The sequence below is a fragment of the Oncorhynchus keta genome, chromosome 25, assembly GCF_023373465.1.
Source record: "Oncorhynchus keta strain PuntledgeMale-10-30-2019 chromosome 25, Oket_V2, whole genome shotgun sequence".
Taxonomy (NCBI): Eukaryota; Metazoa; Chordata; class Actinopteri; order Salmoniformes; family Salmonidae; genus Oncorhynchus; species Oncorhynchus keta.
In genome coordinates, this window is record NC_068445.1 from 15,836,224 (window position 1) to 15,858,775 (window position 22,552).

General features: G+C 41.1%; 1 long non-coding RNA gene across 3 annotated transcripts in view; it reads right to left on the reverse strand.

The window, feature by feature from the left end:
• Positions 1-22,552, reverse strand: part of LOC118358282 (uncharacterized) — a 48,945-nt gene that overhangs the window by 15,841 nt on the left and 10,552 nt on the right. For 2 of the 3 annotated variants that reach the window (XR_004820452.2, XR_008078886.1), the window contains exon 4: positions 6,145-8,208. The exons of the other annotated variant lie outside the window; for it this stretch is intronic. This is a non-coding gene — a long non-coding RNA (uncharacterized LOC118358282). Of the gene's footprint in view, positions 1-6,144; positions 8,209-22,552 lie in introns of those variants that run through there. 3 annotated transcript variants of the gene reach the window in all.

The following is a 22,552-nucleotide window of genomic DNA, read 5'->3' on the forward strand; positions in this document are numbered from 1 at the left end:
AAAACCATTAAGTTAAAATATACAGTTATTGTACCTTTCTGGGACCGGCGCCATAGAAACGCTTATTGCATGTGCTTATAGCTCAGTCTAGCAGATGGCAAATCATCATATTTTATGAAATTATTGCGCCAGTGAGGTGTTTTGAAAAGGACCAGCTGTGAGGGAGATGGGACATTATAAGCACTCACAGGTGTTCTGTCTTTCCCCACCGCCAGCCACAACATAAAAAATTAAATTATAAACAAACCAGCAAATGTTGTAATCTCCTTCACAGACACACTACTTACAGGAGAAATTGCTAAAACTAAGCAAATAATAAAACATTTATTTGCATAAAATATTTATCGAGGCAAAGACATTTCACATTGGGGCCCACTCATTTGCCAAGTTTTGGATATTTTGGAAATGTAGGCTGGCATCTCGGTTCCACGGATGAAGACCCATTAGGGAGAGCACTTATGGGCAAGAACACCTACTGTAATAAGAGGGAGCTAGCTGGTCAGTGACATACACCACAACAAGCTGGTGTTTCTCATTAAGATTGTATTCCTCCCTTTAAGGTAACTGTTGCATTTCATCTTACATTCCAGGAGAAGGACCAAGGAAGACTCATCACAAGTCGCTGTTGCTACCTTCCAAGTCTACAGAATACAATAAACTGGAAGCCTTCTTGTCCTCTCTCTTACAAGCTGAACATTATCCCTGCACTTGTTGCTCTGCGTGAAATCCTGTAAGTTATTGGCAACCCTGACACATCCTTATAGCCCTGCAGAAGCCCTATGGTCAAAACCAGCGGCGGTCGGTGCTGTTTAAGATTAGGGAGGACATTTTTTTTATGAGCATCTCCTTATTTCTATTACAGCATATTGGATGACTGTCATTCATTTTCCCTTCACCCAGTTCAATGTAACATCTATAGGTTTAGGCTACTACATCATACTCAAATTTTCCCCATACCCATCATGAGGTTGCTCATCCTAGCCTATGAATGGAAGTTTATAACGTACGTGCACAGGTCGAGAGACAAATTGGTTGCAAATGAGAGTTTCTATTGGACAAATGCAGGTAGGTTTATCCCAGTTTCTTTCCGTTTGCTCTGTTTCCGTTTTTTTTTTACAGAATCGGCGGAATGATTACACCCCTGATCACCCGCACACAGAGTTCACTGTCATTGCAGCCACATACAAACAGCATTGTCACTTTGCTCGTTGTATAATTCCTTCTCTCATCTATGCGCTCTCCTCCTCTCACAACACAACAGCTGTCTGTGACCAGGCGAAAAAGCCTATCCAAGCCCAACCGCTAAACACAGCCTACATCGTTGTCACCATATTAACTAACGTAATAGTCAACATAGCTACTAGAACTAACATGTTAGTAAACCTGCTACGATCACGCAGTACAGTAGACAGCAAGCAATTTAGCAGTTACGCTGGCGGGCCCCGGTGGCAAGAAATTAATAAATAGCTGTCCTCCAGCTACACCATGGTGCTATCCCAGAGAGTGCTGTTGAGGCTACTGTAGACCTTCATTGCAAAACAGTGTGTTTTAAACAGTTATTTGATGACGTGAATATATTTAGTATAGTGTCTTTTTAATGTTTCACAATGAAATAAAATGTGAAATTCACTAAGTAGGATGGTCCTCCCCTTCCTCTGAGGAGCCTCCACTGGTCAAAACTAAGATTCATGTGCTTGAACTAGAGGTATATTCTGTGAAAGGTTCATGGAGAATATCACGCAAGCTATTAAAGGTTCAGATTTCTAGATTGTAATGATTGATCAATGGACAGGTGTAACTTATTTAACACATTTTGTCTGCCCAACTAATATTCAAACAAGTGTCTTAAAGGGGCACTTATATGAACCCTGTCAGAAACCATTAGCATCACTGTGAAAAATCACTTAGATGTTCAAGCATTACGCAGGGAATGATAGTAAACAAACTTTGACTTGACAATATGACCTATAGGCACAGTACATTATGCACATTTGGAGGAAGAGGAGCAAACTAAAACAGCTCTGGAATAACCGTCATATGGCCAAATGGAAGATGTGTTGATCTGAGAGTAATATCTAATGTGGTGCCATGGACAAAGACTGACTTTGTGCCCATGTGTGACATTCAGCTTGCCTGCAGCAGAGCAGATTGTAATGGCATTATTGATACCTATTTAATAATGACCTCATTACTTAATCTTTCCCAAGACAATGTCATAAGATCAATGAAACTTGACAATTAGAACAAATTCAAACATCTTCTGTCACACTGGTAGGAAAACAAGGTGTACAACAGGACGTTTTTTGCAACCCGTGTAAATATAATAAGGACCCCATAAACACCTACTTTAACTTGCAGTGGGCTAAATCAGGGTCCCACAGAGTGTTTCTTGATAGTCTTAAACAAATCTACTTTGAAACAAAAGTATACACCTCACACACATGGTTATGGACACCTACCATGTCAGATATAGAGTTGAAATGTGTAACATTTTGAGTTTGCATCCCAATATTACACTTTATATACATCACTGAAAAATAACAAAACCGTTCAACATAGAAACACTGGATTTTTAGTAGCATTTTTTAAATAATGTTTATTAATGATGAAATTCTTAAAAATATGAATACCATTCCATCCATGAAGCCACGAGGTCATTTGACTGCAGGAAAGGGCTGCAGTGTGCCTTAACAACTGAATGTTGTTTGGAATTTATATGTTGCAGGATTCTTCTCTTTACAGTTTATCATATTACAAAGTTTTTATGGGTATGTATTTATTGTCTATGACAGGACTCTGTAGGAACATATTCAAATGAGATGCCTGTGTATTCTGTTTCTGAAAATGCTGGTGCTTGGACACAGGGGCTGTGCTTCAAGGGAGACTGGGATGGTAATGCATATTCAAATCCACTGCTGGACATGGCTGCCCTATATAGGCGAGGAGCGTGCAGTGGTTTGTTATCCATGTTTTTCCAGCCCCTCCAGCATTCTGATAAAGCCCCTCCAAGGCAAGTATTTCACATTAGTTGTAGGCATTGCATGCCCCCACTTCCTATCAACATCACAGGCGCATTCCAACTTAGAAGCGAATGAAAAGCGAAGAGGCCATCTGATTAAGAAACTTGGGCTTTTAGTGTTGAGGCTGCCTGACCGTGTGTGCCTATACGTATAGAAAAACCCAAGACTAGCCTATTTGGATGGCAGGTAGCCGAGCGGTTAAGGGTGTTGGGCCAGTAACTGGAAGGTTGCTGGTCCAAATTCAAAGCACTTAACCCTAATTGCTCCCGTAAGTCGCTCTGGATAAGAGCATCTGCTAAATGACTAACATGTAAATGTTTGACCTCAAGTCACTCTCAGGCTCAACTCATAGCTCTGAAATACGCTCTATGCTGCACTGTAGCAAACCACGAAGAAAGCATTATCAATGTATTGTATGCCAAATTAGGTTTATTTGCAGCAGTACTTCTTAAATGCACTCTCTCAGTTGCATTTACAAGCACAGAACAAATAGAAAACCACAGATTCTAGCTGCCATCTAAAATCAAGGCAAGAATTAAACAAAGACCAACAACAGAGGACATCTTTATATAATAAGGCACAAACACTGAAGTTATGGTTAATTTAATTGTGTCCACTTATTTCTCTCGTGAAACGGAAAACGAGGACGTGTTTATTCTTTCAATAAGCACACAGGGCCTAAATGATGAATACTATAAAAGACTGTGTGTGGTTAATCCTGCAGCTTGTTTATGGCGCTCTAAACCCGAGCTGCTGCTTCTCCTGCACTACAATGCCTCACCAGGAGAATCTCATTATGACTTGCAATGACAAATTCACCCTTTCCAATTATTTCCTGCCATTTCAATGCTATCTTGTGGGGAGAGAGTGCTGTTTGTGCTGGACTGGCTATAAAATATAGAACAGGCAAGTTATTGCAGTAGGGCTTGATGGTGATATCCTCTGGTAATGGTGGCATTTCAGACAAATGAAAGCTGGCACACAGGAGACCTACACTGGCCTTGCATAAGTTGTTACAGTCATTTTCAAACATGGCCTATGTATCAGTCACCCGAGAGTTTGATGTTCTGAAACTATATATTTACAAAGTGTAGGAATGGGAATGGAAGGTTTTTGCTTTTGAGTCCTTACTAAAAAGACTAACAAGATAAACTAACAGAATATGATAATTAAGCATGCAGAATATGGTAATCAAATGTGCTTGCAAATTACCTCAAACTCATCAACAAGCGCCTTTTAATGAAATAACATCCTTAAATGAACACTGGGAGAGAGTAAAACGTGAGCAATGGCTTTTCAGGGTAGCTTGAATTTTTAATTGCCTATTGGGAGAATATGAGATCAAGCTTGATTAGAAATAAATTGGAAATCTCTGCTGAATGCATCTGCTGATCAAATTATTAAAAGAGACTGGTAGGGAGGGCCATCCATAAAATAGACCCAGAAGAGAAGGACATTTGATAGATTCAACATCAAATATTTGTTTGTACTTGTTCATACTGTGCTAGTTCTTACATTGTATGTTAAATGATCTTTTCAGATATACATAATGCTCAGGCAGGCAGGCAGGCAGGCAGGCAGGCAGGCAGGCAGGCAGAGAGAGACAGAGAGACAGATGAGAACATCGGACAAAGTGCAGGAGCTAGACTGCTGGTACTCCCTTCTTACATATGTCTCCCTCATGCATGATTTTGACCTCTGACTTTTCCTCCTGATTTATTTTACGTGTCTGTCGTCATCATTGGTTCCTTGGCGCCGTTAGCACCCAATTAAATTTAAAGGTCTGCAGTAGGAATTGGATTGAAAAATTATTTGAGCTCCTAATTATGTAATTTCCACCTCTGCCTCACATAAATTCAAGCTACATTTTTAATGGCCTTTATTACTTGTTCAGCAACTTATACATTTCAGTGATCCCTGAAAAAAGCAGTGAGTCACACTGCTTTCTCTACAAATCCCTCCATTCTGGAGACAGTCTAATGTTTCCAACTGACCTTTGGACTGCAGGTCTGATTTATTAGCCAGACAACGTTTTCCACTTCTGGAAACATCCCAGCACATACAAAAGCTTTCCTTCCTGTACTGTATGTAGGCAATTTCTCTGACTAAATGAATTAGACCACCACCTAGCCTCACATTATAAGGAGGCATCATTGGTGTGGATCAGTTCTGTTAGTGTTGGAATAACCGTCAATCTTAACATCATCCAACTACCCCAAACAAACACATACTTTGCCACCTTTAAGGAGCCTTAACCTATTTATATCGGTAATTGGTGTTGCTTTATATTTTCAATCAAAGCCAAAAGGAACAAAAGTCCATCTAGAGTATGTGAAATAACTAGTTCTAGAGAACAGAAGCTATCACCGTGACAGGCAGGTCAGGGGTCGGCGGACTGCAGAGCATGTTCAGTGGCGGGTGTGAAAAAGAGGACACAGGGGACGCTGAGCCAAGCTCGTCTGGATAGACAAAGGGACGGCTGCCTTCTAACCGGACAGTCCACAGGAAAAATACAAATAAAAGGAATGCATAAATAAAGCACAGCCAGACAGAGTAAACTATTTCTATCCACAAGTTGAGTTGATAGCTGGTGAGAGACACAGGGGGCGATTTATTAAACATCGCATTTAAGGCAGCGTATGATTGGGATTTGCACTTATAATTGTGGGGTTCAAAGCTGTGACATAAGCACATGAACATACCGGTATATTTTTGTTTTACCACAGTAAAAGGACAAACAGATATGGCTTGGAGGGCATAGGTATAGGCCAATGTGTGTGCATGTGTTGTTAGTGTGTGTCAGACTTTTTATGTGATAACATTGACTGGACAAGATAAAGAAGAGCCATAACAGTGGGCCAAGAGAACACAGGGCACGGATGCTGACATTCTATCACAGTAGACACATATTGACTGGCGCTCTGAAAGTAGTCACTCACTCATCAATGTGAGGCAAGCTGATTGAGTTGCCAGCAGCCAGTAAATGAGGCTTCCATTCACTGTGGGTCGAAATTAACTGCAATCTTTTCAGACCTCGTTTTTTGGCCAGCAGAGACAGATTTAAAACCCAGGAGGATTCCAAATAAGTTTATTGAAAGAGAAAGAATGAACAATAACAATGAGAACAGACATGGCTAAAGTATACGCCTATTCTCCCCTTGCATACAGTAGAATACATGTTTTATAATGTATGTCTATTATATATCGATTCTGTCCATTTCCACAATAGTATTCAACATTACAGCACATTTTGAAATCTACAAACATTGATTTGATTATTTTTTTTACAGCTTCTTTGCACCTGCATGGAATAGGACAATGTTATGTTGGTCCCAGTAGGATCATGGCATCTCTTCTGTCAAATATCAGAATACCATATTAACCATCACTACTTTTTGATGGGAAGACGTATTATGACGTCCTCACTGTTATCCCCATGCAGCCTGCGTGAGTATCCAACTTGTTTACATTCCCTCCCAAGCCTCTCCCCCTCAATACAGACTTATAAGCTGCTGGTCGAGGAAGGACAGAAAGCATGCAGTTAATTATGGCTAATGAAAGCTCGTTTGAGCGTAGGAGGAGGGGTGTACATTAGGGGAGGGAGTCAAGCGGCTTGAACCAGAGGGTTCTACGCACAATTTGTTTGAACCTGGGTCCTCCTCACACTCTGCATGTTAATTTACCTTGGGGCTGTACTGCCTGTTTTTAAATATCCTTAATTGACTTAAGAGCTCATCAGTGTGCTTCGTCTTCATTAGGTTAATGAAAAGGCCCCATGTTTATTTTTTGTAACAGATTGTGGCAATGGTATAATCTAATCGGTTACTTCCACTTTCTGAAGAATTGACTTTCCCTGACACGTGCCATTGCAACCATTCAAATGCTATGTGTTTGTGTATGTCTGTCTTTGACGGGAAAGATGGGGAGGGAATTCGAATAAACCCATTAAGCCCTTGGCATGAAAGCATGTTACACTTCTCTTATCGACAGTGTGAACTAACAAGAACATAATGGTAGCTGTGATGTGTGAGTTGTTGGGAGATGTGTCGCAAGGGGAAGGGTGCGCTCCTGAAAACGGGGTGAGGGAGTGTAGATTTGTCTCTTTAAACCTAATTGGGAGAAATAAATCAGCTACAGCCGTGAAACGGCCATGACCCTGACCGTGACCCATGGGCCTTACAGAAATGTGATCAGCAGTAAAACTAAATAACAAAATACTATGTTAACTATCTAAATATAAGACACTGTGGGTGTTTATATAAAGGAATACTATTGGAAAATGTATTTTAGACCACAAATCATATAGCTGACAACACACTCTTCAATTTTTGAGCAACTCCGTTTTCCTGTCCATAATCACGCTGTTTCAAATGTACTATATCAGTTCCTTTTAGCGACAGAAACACACAGAATTAATACTGACACAGGCAACTTCATTAAGAAGTTGAGAGAGAATTGCCACATGGCCAGAATTCCTGTGACTCGTTACCTTACTGTCACTTCAGCTTGGTTGGATATGTAAAAATATAAACATTCCCCTAATTGTCAACCCTTAGTTAAGAATAGTTAGCTAACTGGTTTGATGTACAATGTGATTCCACAGCCTGACACATTTATCCTTATTTGCATTCTTCTCTTTGGACACCTTGAGACATGAATGTCTCACATCCTAAAAAGGCATGTACCTTGTATGGAAAACACAGGGCCAGGAAGGACACACAGTGAGTCCATTTGTCTGAGCTGCTGTAATGCTTGCCAGGGAAAGCTGTGCACTTATAGTGCTGATATTCCTCCTGAGGACGGTAACATTTGAGGCAGGCTCTTGTGGTGCGGCCCATAAAGAGTGACGTGGTGGTCAAATAAATCAAGCATCCTTCCCCCCCTCTTCACTGTCTGAGTTTGGCTACCGTTGGTAGGCAGGAACAGCTCACCAGTGAGAACTTCAGAATCCTCTTAGGGGCTGTTCTGGGGTCAGTTCAGTTTCTCTACACGATAAACAGCTCTCCCTGCAGTTAGGTTCATCACTAACTGTTTTCCTGTCCATCCATGCACTCCCTCTCTGTAGCATCCAGCAGCAGACGTGTTCAATAAATCATTTTGAAACTCCCTCCTCTCGCTCCTTGTCCGGCACCTCCTGTCTGTCCCCGTGTTGGCCTGCTTAGGACTCTGAGGCGTTGTGTTGAAGTCACTTAAATAAAAAGATTGCAGTGGGAGACATAATGTGTTAAAGTAATAAGATGGTCTCAGGCAGGTCACAGCCCCTCTCCCTGCTCCAGTGCTCTTGCCGAGGCTCTTTGAGTTAATGGACTGTGGTCAGTGCACCAGTGAGCCATAAAGGCTGCCCTCTGCCACACAAACCCACTCCTGACTGGGAATCCTCAAAAAGCCACTAACTGGCCCATCTATATGACGGCACACCCAGCCCTATTTCCACAGCATCTGTCACTCTGTGTACCTGTAAATCACCTGTATTTATCATCTCTTGTTTTACCTCTTCTCCCTGTCTGCCACATTTACAACTGTCCTTCAATGTCATTTCTACGGTAGGTGGCTTTCACCGCCATCTCTTTTGCTGCATTTCCATTATGAGTTCTTTTGTTTTTTTTCATCTGAATTCCCCCGATTAGTTTCCTACCACTACATTTCAATTGTTTGGGACTAAAGTGAATATATTTGCATTATTCTGCTTTAACCTACATGTCAAGTCCATATCAACTGATGGGTCAATCTATTTAGGACTGTTTTCAAGCGAACACATTGTCATCACGTTAACAAAACATTGTGTCCACTTAGAAAGTAAACAGACGGTGTGCACATTGTATCAGTCCACCTTCTGGAATAAGGGCAGACTACTTTCACACCAGTGGGGACCCCAATCAGACATGGTACATTTGCAATCGATCTTAGACCACCTCGCACTGGTGCAGGTGTGATCCTTTAAAGCACACTCAGATGCGGAAAATGCATTTGCGCCTTTTAAAACTAAATTAACGCATCCTGAAACACACACTCCCAGATTGGTCTTTAATGACTGTTTCATTTCATTTACCAGACGCTCTTATCCAGAGTGACTTACAGTAGTGAGTCCATACATTTTCAATTGTACTTGTCCCCGTGGGAATCAAACCCACAACCCTGCCGTTGCAAGCGCCATGCTCTACCAACTGAACCATACAAGAGGCTTTCACAAAGGCACACTGATAGCTAAACTGGGGTGTGTTGAGAAGTGGAGAGAAGAGGAGGGAGTGACTGTTAATGAATGTAGCTTGAGGGATTAATGAGAAGAAGCAGAGTACGTGTCATGGAGAAGTGTTCTCCCCTCATGACGACGGGACCGCAGCCCCGTGCCTCTTCACTTACAGTGATTACAAGTGAACCCCTGTCACAGAATATAAGTGGTTTTATGAAATTGTATTAAATGGCATTGTTTATGCGTCACTTTTCACTTGGTGTTCATCCGCCTTCCGTTTTGGTTTGTTGTTTTTTGGCGCCTGTGCGTTTAGCTTGGTTCATTTGCTTTTCACTTTAGCTTTCATCATCACGACATTAGCATGTTAACACAAATTAGCCCATTTTTCCTCTTGCCAGATTAATGTGACCTTTCGTTTCTATTTTAAGTTTTTAGTGCATTGAAATACTTCTGCTACTGGATTTGTGGCTCGGGTGGCTCTCATCTCCTTCAGTTGTATCATCAACCACAACAAAATAACCAGTAACTGTGGGGAACTGGCTGAAGCAGCAGCTGAATTTGCCGCTGAGAAAACCTTTACTAATAGAGTTTCTGTTCATTTAAGCCTGAAAAACAATCCAATTGTCAGCTTCCTGGTGACAAGCTCTGAAGCCGAGATATAATGAAGACCTACACTAATATGTCTAATGTGAGACACAGTCCAGCCACACCAGTGGGCTGCCAGAGTAATAACCGTCTAATATAAGGCTGGGGTCAACAAAAGCCATTTACACATCATCTCTCTGTTCTTAATAGCTGAGCCATAGGCTACAGTGTAAGATGAAAACCCTCCTCTCATAACTTTAGTCAAATTATATTTCAGGACAGATATTCTTAGATTAAAAAAAAAAAAGATGGATGCGAGAGAGTTGAGATAAGTCTTTATCTACACACTCATAGTTTTGTTTGTTGACATACAATGGAAATATCATAGATTTTGAGGCCCATGGGTAATAGGCAGTATATGTTGTGAAATGCTCTCAGATTGACTGTCTTTGTTTGACTCAATAACAAGAACTAATACTCTCATTGATTGTGCATTTCATAATCAAACGCTTAATTGTTGATATTCATTGAACATGTTCAGTGAGCATCGGCATGTCATCTGTGGATTAAGTGGAACTGTCATCTTGTGGAGAAAAGAAACCAATATGTCCATAAAGACACATTGCCATCGAGCTCTCGCTCCCATGTATGGAGTCCATATACTTCATCACTGTACGTCTCAAATTGATCTGGAATAATCAAACCATGAGCGGTGCAATTTAAACTTCTCACCTTTAAAACCACGTAATTATTTTTTCCACACCCGTCTTGTGTAGAGACCAGAGTCATGTTGCTCGTCTTACTTATAAAAAATCTAGTCTGTACAAGAGTATATCCCTCTCTCTCTCACACACACACACACACACACACACACACACACACACACACACACACACACACACACACACACACACACACACACACACACACAGTCCTCTTTCCAGGATGGCTATAATAACCTCCCAATGTTGGGGCTGACTCTGAGAGATATCCTTGAGCCTCACCTCCATCTCTCTAACAGGTCACGCCGAGGCAAGATTCAGGAGATAGTGAGCTATGGTTAAGGTCCAGATCTGCTATCTGGACTTGAATGATGGAGGAAACCATGCGGGGACATGTTTATTGTCACCCAGATGGTCCACAATGCAGTCGCTTGGCGAGCCATATCCATCCCTAATAAAATTCATGTGGTGGCACCATTGTAGGGTGACTGATAAGGCCTTCACTTTGGCCCATAATGGTCACTTGTCTCAAGGAAACTCCAAAGAAACTTCACTCTGTACAAATGGTGGCCAAAATATCCCATCCCACCTAGTGTTGCGCTTTTAGTGCTAAAAACTGTGGAAAGGTTACAGCATTGAGAGATGCCATTTATAACTACAGAATTCTCCTTTTACCAGTTCCTACAAAGGTATATTTTTAGAAAACAAACACTTTGCCATTGGTAGAAAATAGTGTAAATGCAGAGCAGGTCAGTATGTTTATTGATATACCACTTTCGTCAAAATCATGGGATGGTTTGGAGGCACTTTGATAGCTGAAAATCCCTGTCAAACTGTTGTTTCAACTGAGGGGTAGTACAGCAAAATCAAATGTGTGGACCCCTCTCATGAGTGTTATGATCAGGCAGATCAGAGATGATCAAACTTGTGTAAATCACAAACTTGTGATGACTCCTCATATCTGTTTTCTATCCAACGTTGATGAGTCTTGCTCTCCAGAGAACACCCCCTGACAAGGAAAATGCATTACGGCATTACAAGTGGTGTAGTAATCTGTTCCAGTAATTACAAGTGGCATGCAGACTTGTAGCTTATGTGATAATCATGAACCATTGTTTAATGTTTCACTTTTATCTTTGGGCAAATGAAGGCTTGGTTTAGATTGTCATGCAGCAGCTCCACATGATGCAGGACCTCTTTTGTCTAGAGTATATACATGGCTGAAGTCAATAGAAAGGCAGTACATCAAAAATAATGATGTGTGTGGTAATCTCTCCACTTTTCAAAAGCCATTTATGAATGGACTCCGAGTCACACGACTATTTTTCAGAAACACCCAGAGTTGGACTTCTGCCTATCGTAGCAGCATCTTTATTCGGATGGAACACCAATCCTCAAGGAACATGGCCAGGCGCTTTATTGTGTATGCAGTGTGTGGCCAGGTTCAAATTGGCAATCAATTATCCAATTAAGACTGACAGAAATGCACATCAGGAATTCCAGCCCATCGGTCCAGGCTTCTGATTGGAACACGATTAGAGGGACTTAATTAAACCCTAGGTGCTGTGTGTTTAAACATCATTTGTGTGGCGTCAGAGGGGTTGCAAAATAGAAATCTGGACTCTTTGGATTCTTCACACACAAATGCAATGTCTCGAGAGGAAAAATCTCTCTCATCCTGAGGTAAATCTTGTAGATGTAACTGTGTATTTAACAGTACAAAAATAAAGTGTACCCCCAGGGCATAGATAAGAAGCAAGAGATAAACATACAGTAAAACGATCGTACAATACCCCACAACAAATAGTGTCAATGATATTGCCTTACAGAACATTTCCCAGGGTTTTCTTGGTTTAAATAATTCAAGGGCATGATCCAATATCCATAATACCATACTATGAAAACACAATGTGGGAAATGTGGAATAAAATGCACCATGACTCTGAGAATCCTAAGGATATTTTTATGTGTTGTGCACTTGCCTCACCTTCCTTCTCCTGAGCAGTTGTTTGGTGCCCATATTGATTTCTGAACTGTGTCTTCTCCTATGTCAGACAGTGTGAAATGGAAGGCACTGCATTTTAATTTGGGGTTGTGAATTAATCATTTCCCCTGATACCACAGCTCAACTCGGTCCCTGTAGGAGAACACCTTATCACAGCAAATAGGATTCAAAGGAAGAGGAGGAGAATAATCCACAGCTAATTGGATGAAATGGCTCTGCACTTTCCCTCCTTCCAGTGGCTGGCGTCCACACAGCCTCATCCACAGGGACCTTGGAGCCACTGAAGAGGTTATTACAGTGTGTCCTAAGGGAGCATTAATACCGTAGCCCTTGTTCAGACATGCAAATAATCTAATTCAAGGTCTACCTAATTAACAACTCAGCTACAGTAAAGATAAAGAGGCTCAATAATAGGTGAGTGCTTCTTTCTTGGAGGGAGATACAGCACCACCTCCTTGAGTTGCACAAGTGTCACAATAACAAAGATGTGGCTATGAATAACCCAGACATAGTGGTATTATAACTGCACCTTCCAGAAACGAACAGTGGTATGAACAACAACATACAAAAAAAAAACGAAACACGTTTTTGAGAGTGGTTTTCTACAATACATCAATCAATGGCACAATGCAAACTATGTATGGTTGTCTGTATTGATTCATATCCCTTTTATATCTTAGCCCTATAAGAGTAGCATGCGTACTCTACTGAAAATCTATAGAGCAGAAATGTTGCTACTCCTGGGATTTACATATTCAGAAATATAAACTGGTCGACGTGTTATCATTTCAGTCAAAGATTTGATGTGTATGCATTACTTTTTAGGACTAATAAGAGTTTCTCCTTGAGTGCTCATGGAGTATACTGTGGACATTCATTTGAATAGCCTCTGTAGGCTGTTGTCTCATAACACACAAGGAAAATGGAAAATGTTTTAAGGCATCTTCATGTTTTCCCAGGTAAAATGTTAATCCAGCTTTAGCAAGGTTACATGGTCAAGGTTGCCAAATTACCGATAAGCACTAATAACCCTTGCCTCAGAGCAAGTCTGGCTCGGAAGCAAACACTGTGGAACCATCGTTCCCAGTCCCCTCCGCAACGCCTCGCCAATCTCCCAGCCAAGCTCCTTTCCTGTTTATGAAATTGTGATTTACTACATAAATTTACACATGCCGATACCCAATAACCTTTCCTTAATTCTTTATAGTCCATCCAATACGTTGATTTTGAATTTCAGGACCCCTTTAGGAATAAAAATAATAAGAGAGAGATATGTTGGCCTTTACTGCTAAAGCACATAAAAATGCATTGAATAACACATTCATAAATGGCAGAAAGGATAGTCAAAAAATGTATCAGGGGAAACGAGGTTTTGAAGTGTTTGTCCTAAATCTAGATGTAAAACAAAACTGGAAATATACAGTACAAGTCAAAAGTTTGGTGACATCTACTCATTCAAGGGCTTTTCTTAATATTTGTTTTACTATGTTCTACATTGTAGAATAATAGTGAAGACATCAAACTATGAAATAACACATATGGAATCATGTAGTAACCAAAAAAAGTGTTAAACTCCTCCCCCGCTGCAGAGGATAAGTTCATCAGAGTTACCAGCCTCAGAAATTGCAGCCCAAATAAATGCTTCACATTGTTCAAGTAATAGACATATCTCAACATAAATTGTTCAGAGGAGACTGTGTGAATCAGGTCTTCAAGGTCGAATTGCTGCAAAGAAACCACTACAAAAGGAGACCAATAAGAAGAGACTTGCTTGGGACAAGAAACACGAGCAATGGACATTAGACAGGTGTAAATCTGTCCTTTGGCCTGATGAGTCCAAAGTTGAGATTTTTGGTTCTAACTGCAGTGTCTTTATGAAACGCAGAGTACAGTACGGTGGTTCTGTCTTTAAAAGTTGAGCTTATGCCGCGACCTAGCTTTGTGGTAGATGATGGCAGATTATGGTAAATTGTGTTATTCTGGCAACAATGGCTCTGTGGGACATAGCCTAGTGGTTAGAGCGTTGGACTAGTAACCGGAAGGTTGCAAGTTCAAACCCCCGAGCTGACAAGGTACAAATCTGTCGTTCTGCCCCTGAACAGGCAGTTAACCCACTGTTCCTAGGCCGTCATTGAAAATAAGAATTTGTTCTTAACTGACTTGCCTAGTTAAATAAAGGTAAATTTTTTTTTTTTTTTATAAATAAATTTAAAAATGGCTGATACTTAAATAACTTGACATTAAATTCTGCGGCACCCCACTAGCTTTGCTGCAGCACACCACACCTTTTAAAGGAAGAACCACTGTATTTGAACAGATGATCTCCCCGCATATGTAGTTCCCACCGTGAAGCATGGAGGAGGAGGTGTGATGGTGTGGGGTTGCTTTGCTCGTGACACTGTCAGTTATATATTTAGAATTCATGGCACACAACCAGCATGTCTACAACAGCATTCTGCAGCGATACACCATCCCATCTGGTTTGCGCTTAGTGGGACTATCCTTTGTTTTTCAACAGGACAATGACCCAACACATCTCCAGGCTGTGTGAGGGCTATTAGACCAAGAATGAGAGTGATGGAGTGCTACATCAGATGACCTGGCCTCCACAATCACCCAACCTCAACCCAATTGAGATGGTTTGGGATGAGTTGGACCGCAGAGTGAAGGAAAAGCAGCCAACAAGTGATCAGCATATGTGGGAACTCCTTCAAGACTATTGGAAAATCATTCCAGGTGAAGCCGGTCGAGAGAATGCCAAGAGTGTGCAAAGCTGTCATTAAGGCAAAGGATGGCTACTTTGAAGAGTCTCAAATATAAAATCTATTTTAATTTGTTAACACTTTTTTGTTTACTACATAATTCCATATGTGTTATTTCATAGTGTGATGTATTCAGTTTATTCTAGAATGTAGAAAATAGTAAAAAAAAAAAAAAAAAAACCTTGAATGAGTAGGTGTGTCCAAACTTTTGACTGGTACTGTATATATATATATATATATATATATATATATATATATATAAAACATCTTTAACCCCTTTTTGCAGTAGTCACAAAACTACCTTCATACTTCCATTATTCATTTTATTTTACTGGTACCGGTTACCTTCAGTCCCGTGACACTTGTGGGGGTCATAGAGCAAAATGGAGAACACCATTGTGTTCATGAGAGTCTCCCCTTTACCTAGAGTGGTCAAACTATTCGGACGCTACAGACGTTTACAAACACCTCTTTAGCTTTGCCACCTTTCATCGCAAATTTGGACGTGCAACACTGGCGGATGCGGTGGATTGAGACGCATACAGATATCTCCAGTTTAAACTGAAAGCTTTTTTAAAGATGTTTTAGTTTTTTGCACCGGTGCATCAATCGACTCTAGGGGGCTTTAAATACTCACCATTTCTGGTCGGAAGAGTGGGGAGTTTTTCCTCTGAGGCAGTTACTCTGAGATGTGCATTAAGCCATGCGTATTGAAGCTGTATCAGAATAAGACTTGATAAACATCAACATGACTATTGACCTTTGAAGATACAAGGAATTACCATTGCCATTATCAGAAGATAAACAGTAATGAAGAGCAATGACGAATATTCCACAGTATCATGAAAAAAAATACACAAAATATCAAATGCTTTATTTATTGTTGATTCTATATTAAATTGTCCATGCAAAATGGCCTGATATTTAACTCATCTGGAGTAAAAGGTTTGACATTTAGTAAGGAAAACATTTTTGAGTAAACTGAACCTTGATCTCATGACATATGATGCTTAAACATAGCTAATAGATTCTGAGTGCAAATAAAGAGTTTTGATATCAACTCAAAGATACTGGGCAGAGTACTATAGTTTACAGAGTATGTTGCAAGAGTACAGTACTGTTTTACAGAACCAACGAGACTGTTTTATGTGTTTATTGGTCTGGTTGGGGTAAGAGGAGGTAGGGCATAGAACACAAATGACTAAAACAGAAAAGATTAAATTGTTTTCTTCTCATCCATGAGAGTTTTAAAAGAGTCAAGAAGGCATCATTTTTAATGTAGGTTTAGTTTTTAGAATTTGCTTCAAGCCAAATTAGAATATGTAAATGATGTACAAACAACAAAGACAGTCACACAACAGGGTATAGTCTGGCTAGGCTGAAACTGCTGTAGACGAAGACAGGGAGAGTTTGAAGTTACCCCCAACCTCACATCAATCTGTTTGAACACCTCAGCATGCCGCTTTGCATCTCTCTCTACAAAACTCATTACAGAAGGGTGGAGAGAGCATGCTCACATTTCTTTAATGATGGTTTAACATAAAATATTGTATACTAAGTCTTAGGATTCAATCCCTCTTTTTAATAGCTTCGTAGAGGCCAGAAAATAAAGTGTTCATGAAGATTGAGGAAGATGATCCAGTGAACTTCAATTTAATTGGTGCAAATTAAAACAATCCATCTTTTCCAGCTGTCCATCTATCTGCTATCACCACTTCATTGCTCGTCCTGCACCTTGATTACAATTATCTTTTAATAGTAAAACTTGTCAGCAATTTCTCCCCCTTCTGATTTACATCACCTCAACACAGTATGGATTCACCAACATAACTCATGTTTTTACTGTAATTCAGAGTAAACCTCCACGGGCCAAACACAAGATATATTGACACCATCACCTCATATCTGCTGGGTACCATGACATATCACAAAATGGCAGTCTACAGTCAAACAGCGAATCCTTTACCCATTGAAACACAGTGAGCGAAGGGACGTTTGCATGCTTGGAACTCTGTCTCTATGGAGTGATAAGTGCACATGCAGACACAATTTTTTGCCGTGTCCAATAATGGTTCTAGGCAATTAGAGCAAAGTATGACATTGCGACTTTTAATTTGGGACAGAGTGATCTCGCTCTCTCATACCCTTCTCTCTTTCTTCCTCCCCTGCATCCCACCTGAAATACTGAGGTAAGAACTTTGGAAAGATACATGGCCATAGTCTTTATTTTATCATAAAATGGTATCTTGCTATTTCTGCTCTTCATACTGACAGATCTAGATTTGGTAGACACTACATGTAGCTCTGAGAATGGAACACATCAACAGCTACTGAGCTAAGCAGAAAGCATTCACATAACTCATTTTAAAAAGTTAGCAGGAAGAAATTATTAAAGTTGAGTTTTAAAAAGTTGTTTGACTATGGCAAACAAACATCTTTGAGAGAACACACTTTTGAGATTCAATTTCACATAGACATTATGCCTCTTTCTTTCAAAGTATCAACAACAGACTCGTTTTGCTGCACCTACAGTACACGAGTGTACAAAACATTAGGAACACAGTCCTAATATTGAGTTGCACCCCCTTTTGCCCTCAAAACAGCCTCAATTTGTTGGGGCATGGACTCCACAAGGTGTCGAAACCATTCCACAGGGATGCTGGCCCATGTTGACGCCAATGCTTCCCACAGTTGTGTCAAGTTGGCTGGATGTCCTTTGGGTGGTAGACCATTCTTGATACACACAGAAAACTGTTGAGTGTGAAAAAGCCAGCAGCGTTGCAGTTGTTGACACAAACCTGTGCTACTGGCACCTCCTACCATACCCTGTTCAAAGGCACTTAAATTCACCCTCTGAATGGCACAAATACACAAGCCACGTCTCAATTGTCTCAAGGCTTAAACATCCTTCTTTAACCAGTCTCCTCTCCTTCATCTACACTGATTAAAGTGGATTTAACAAGTGATATCAATAAGGGATCATAGCTTTCACCTGGATTCACCTGGTCAGTCTATGTCATGGAAATAGCAGATGTTCCTAATGTTCTGTACACTCAGTGTATAAAAACAGATTCAACCAGCAGGTATACAATCCATATAATGTACATTAAAATGTACATTTAGAATGTCTGACAGCAATTCCAACCCAGTAAGTATTGTGTAAGTGCTCTTGGAAAAGTGTTTCCCTTTTTCAGGACCAGTGCAAATCAATGTACGTGTAGGTATGTTGTGCTAATCTAAGGCTACAGTATATGGTGAAATACTAAACAAGCACTTCTGCTATAGTGGTCTTTAAAAAAGCCTATGGGTGCTTTGGGGAATGGTTCTGACCATTTCCACTCTGCCCCAAATAAACGTGGATGTTCTCCATCCATCAGGTGACTACATGGAGAGCTGACCTGTCATAAATTCACAGTGGGGATGATGACAGCGCTGGAGCCAATCTTCATGAAAAAAATACAAATGTCACTAGCTCCCTCCTACCATCCCCCACTCCCTAAGCCCCTTCCAACCCCAGCTCACCCTTTACCCTCATAACTAGAGCTCCTTCTCTCACTCTTTTCCCACTGTTTCTCTCTCTACCGTTCCTCATCTTACCCCTCTTTCTCTCTCAACCCCCTCTGTCTCCCCCACCCCCTTATATATCTCTCTCTCTCTCTCCCTCTCTCTTCTTTTCTCTCCATGGGTAAGCAGGTAATCATGAGCTGTCACAGAAAGGTGACCCATTAATGTGATGGATACGGTGTGAAAAACAAATGGTGTGAAACGTGTGGATTGCTGTCCTTACTGCACCTTGGCCTTTTGTTCTGTCATATCAATATCCACACAGGGCCTCATTACACCGCTGCACTACACAATGAGTGGAGCGCCAGGGTCAGGCCTGCGCCACGCTCCCTTTGACTGGCTTCGACTGGGCTTTTCAGCTAAATCTCGCCCCATAGGACTCCCAGGTAAACAGGAGGAGGGGAGCCTCTGGAGCTGCAGACAGAACACATCAACATGGGCTGAATGGGAACCACAAAACAGCCATATTTTAGAGAGGAGCCACCATTGTTGCCAAAGGGCTCCCGGTCTCCAAACAAAACCAGTGCGTCCGAGATAAGCAGATGCAATGGCTTCTTTGTTGATGTTAGACACTTTTGTTTCCCCTTTTGGTTGGGTTGAATTTCATTCAACAGGAGCAGAGAGCATCGCTCGGAGAGATAGGAGCTTCTCTTTGTGGTCATTGTGTATGTGTGAATGTGTTCAAGCTTATACATAATTGTACTTATTTCATGACAGCAACAATTGTGAATACTACCTGAAATACTATTTTACATTACCAGGTGTTAGAAGCCCCCAGGACATCTTATCCACTACATACAGTATAATAATGGGGACACTAAAAAGCTATGATTTTCATAATGTTGTGACTACAGCAACAGTAAACCTCCCACACATGTTCTGCATAAGAGGGGAGCACTTGCTACAAGTGATGCATAGTTATATAATACCCTTATGAAACACATGTACTTCATAATGCATAATTATGGTTTTAGTCAAGAGGTTCTCCATGCTAGAATCACAGAGGATCATGCACATATTGTATTACTAATTCATCACTTTCTATGTAAATGTAGGCTGTATCTGTACAATTTCTAAATTATTGTTGCATGGGGAAGGGATGAATGAACCAGACAAATACTGTTCTATAATACTGTATGTACATCTATTGCTTCTGGCTTACTGCAGGATATGCCATTTTCAAAGAGCCACCCTGCCATTCAAGGTCAAGAGGACAGGCAGAGAGGAGCTATTCCAGTCCTTGGCAAACCTTCCACTGTCCATTACACTTGATGGTCAAGCTCTTATTAAAGACCGGGGCTAATTTCATAGCCAGGACCTGTGATCCACAAAGTAACTGATAATCACCAATTAAGTAATATTATAGATTACAATCCATTGATTTTTTTTTGGTGCAGAATCCAGGAATAAGAGCCCCAGGGATCTGTGAAGAAGCTTGGAGGGATATACTATACTATGCAAGGCTCAACTGTTCTACATGAGAGTCCCACACGTAATGACCCATGACACGGTACTAAAGTTGGAAAATGCTTATGACAGCATATTACACATTTTTCTCCCAAAAATATAACTTGAAATGATCGTAGCTTATTGGCTTTGTTCACACACAGTAAGTGATAGTGTATGCCTGAGAAAGAAGCAGCCTACTCTGCCTCCCCACGAGTGAGCCAAACTCATGTCAATACACATAGCCGTGTTCCCCCCAAGGTCTCCAGTGGTGGTCTAGTGGACACCTCAGATGTAACGGTGGAGACACTATTCAAGACAGTGGTTACAGGCCACAGACTAATCTAGTATGACAAACTGGAGGTGTCCTGTTATTTCCAGACCTGGTGATGAATAGATGGCCGTAGTCCCCCATGCTGTCACGTCAGGGTGGAACTGAAACAGATTGAGAGGGTGCGGATAGACAGCGGATTGATGTGCTGGGCCACTTCTCTCTCTCTTGTAAAACCCACAGAATCAGTCCATTAGCCCTCATCCTATTTGCCTATCATCTTACACTGTTGGCTGCCAACACATTCAAACGTATCACTAGGATTTACTGAGAGACCAGGCAAAAAGCATAGAGCAGACCAGTCAATGTTCTTGTTCTTTCATGTGGCAAGAATGCCTTATCATATATTCAAGATATGATACTAGGACTATTTGTTATCAATACAAAATATAGTGTACACTTTAGTGTACTTTAGGTTTTGCAAAGTATTAGCAACCTTTAATAATTGTTTTTTCATGACTTGTTCAATTAATCTTTTAATATATGTCCTCTTCTAGATGATAGCCTTGTCGTGGTCATGAAAATCATATTTAGTCCTTCATTACGACCCCATATTGTCATGCACAATTGATTGTTATAGGTTGGGTTAAACATATGGATTAGATGACGAGCTTCAATAATCTATATTGGATTTTTGCCCTCTGAGGGAGCACTTTCAACCCTGTAGCTAACCATGGCCTCATAGGTCCAACAGTTAAGTGATATATTCTAACCTCTGATTGGTGTGAATGAGTCATGCAGCGACAGACCTCACGTAACTGCTCTAACATCCACAGACCATTGAGTGTACTACAGCTGTTTCAGAGTTTCATTCATAGCATGATAAAGTAATCCTTCTAACCCCCCTCCCCCCTTAAAAGATTTAGATGCACTATTGTAAAGTGGCTGTTCCACTGGATCTCATAAGGTGAATGCACCAATTTGTAAGTCGCTCTGGATAAGAGCGTCTGCTAAATGACTTAAATGTAAATGTAATGCTTGACATACAGTACACCACTATGGTATTTACACTGGTACTCCAGTCCAGAGGATCCCTGGCCAGCAGGTAAACTGTAGTTTCTCTCTGCAGCCATTGGCAGCACTAATGGGGGGGATGAAGACAATGACATCTCTCTCTGTCATCACGGTGGGCCCTGGTGTGTCTGTCTGGTCTGTACTCCCCCCTGTACACCCCCCTCTCTCTGCGATGACCACGTCCTCACTGTAATGTACCGCTGTGTGTGTGTGTGAAGGACACCCCGGCAGGGCGGCAGGGCTATCACAGACACAATCTCAGAGCACTTTAATAACTTTCAGAGCGGTCAGCACCCTGCGCTTTAATAACACTCCCTGTCAGCTCGCCCTGCGCACCGCAAAATTGTCTCGTTGGAATTCTTTATGGTGGCGGCCAAAGAACTGTGGTGATGGTGATGGAATATAGCCACGCTCAACCCACTCTGCCTCCAGATGGGTTTCCAAGAGCACGCTTTTATCTGTGGGTCAAAATAAAACAGGAGAAAAGACATTTACTTGCTCCGTGATGCAGCAATAAGCTTCTAAAATCAGTGCTGTCGTCTATGAAGGAGGACCAAGTGATTTTGTGAGAGCTTCTCCTACAGCTCAGTTCACTTGCCCATGTGATAGAATGACACAATTGACACAAGGCCTCTGAGCACATGAAATGCATTTCAATATCTTTATCTGTAGAGTAAGGCTATAGAATGGTACAGCCGGCATTTCAGACTGAACTATGAGGGTGCCCGAAGACCTGTCCTCATCACATGCAAACATTTATGCGTTTGTTAGGAAAGATCAGAGACTGTGGGTTTAAAAATGCATCAGGTTTCCTCCCATAAAGAGAGATCGCACACATAGTCTAGAAACATGAAGGGTAAAGCAGATTGCTTGGTAAAGAATTGCTGTGTTAAGGCTAATGGTGCATTTGGGG